General features: G+C 50.5%; 1 long non-coding RNA gene across 1 annotated transcript in view; it reads right to left on the reverse strand.

Moving 5' to 3' along the window:
• The window catches only part of LOC119469884, an 18,434-nt gene extending 17,607 nt beyond the window's left edge, over positions 1–827 (reverse strand). The window contains exon 1 of the long non-coding RNA XR_005198735.1: positions 724–827. This is a non-coding gene — a long non-coding RNA (uncharacterized LOC119469884). The remainder of the gene's footprint in view (positions 1–723) is intronic.
• Positions 828–1,130: the final 303 nt, after the last annotated feature.

The following is a 1,130-nucleotide window of genomic DNA, read 5'->3' on the forward strand; positions in this document are numbered from 1 at the left end:
AAAAAAAAAAAAAAATACAGCAAGTATGGCCAAAATAATAATTTGTAGATTTGGGTGACAGGAATTCCTATTTCTTCTCTCACTTTCATATAAGTTTGAACATCTTCATAAGAAAACATAACACCCAACTGCCTCAAGGCCCCCTCAAGCCCCAAGTTCACAGAATTAGCAGCACAATCGGAATGCGAATCTATGACTGCCGGATCCCGAAGCTCCACGCAGGAAAACGTGAAGCCCTGTTCCCACCCCGAGAGGGAAGGGGCTGTCAGGTGAAAAGAAAGTGGCGATGGACGACTGGACAATCTAGTATCGCCCGCCGTCCCATCACAGTCCGGGAAACTGAGACCAGAAAAGGAGTTCTCTTCCCTCAACTCCCACGCCTTAGACCCCCAGCAATCCCAGTCCACTGCCTTCCCTTGGGACCGCCAGCAAATAGCCATCTGCAGCGGAACTGTAACTAAGGGAGAACTGGCCGATGCTAGCTACCACTTGGCTGAGTTTATAGTGAGAGAGAGAGAGAGAGAACTGACCGATGCACGGTTGGCCACCTCCAGGGGAGCGTAGCTCAGCTTCAAACTTGGGGCGCCCGTACAGCTCTATTAATAATGATCGACAGGGAGTCCGGAATCCAAAATCTTGCCCAGGTCTCCCTCAAGACCCCAGACCTCTAGCCCGCAGGAAAGTGATCCCAGCAACACTCTTCCTACACCGTCTCGAACTCACCTCAAGAGCGACTCTCAGTTCCTTGGTCGTTTCTTCAACTGTTCCCGGACACCGGAAAGGACCGCCGGTTACCCCCTCCGCTCCGCCCACTTCCGCCCAGCCAAGGCACCGGAAGCAGAGGTGCCCCTAGTTGCGGAAGTGCCTCGTCCGGCTTGCTCAAGTCCTCTCTTCTCCTCTTTCTCCCACCGGAAACGTGAGTGGCAAATCGAAGGTTCCGGTTATTGAAGCTGGTGGGAATATGGGGAACGCTTAGTATGTACTAGGCATTTCCCAGGGAGCTAGTTTTTTCTTGTTTGATGCCCAGGTTTTGAGTCTCTCCAAGCCCAAATGTAAGGACTTACCACTTCCCCTAGGTATTAAGAAGTCCTCTTTCCCAAATATCCACTTTTTTTTTTTTTTTTTTTTTT

Source organism: Cebus imitator, unplaced genomic scaffold (genome assembly GCF_001604975.1).
Source record: "Cebus imitator isolate Cc_AM_T3 unplaced genomic scaffold, Cebus_imitator-1.0 Scaffold948, whole genome shotgun sequence".
NCBI classification, from domain to species: Eukaryota; Metazoa; Chordata; class Mammalia; order Primates; family Cebidae; genus Cebus; species Cebus imitator.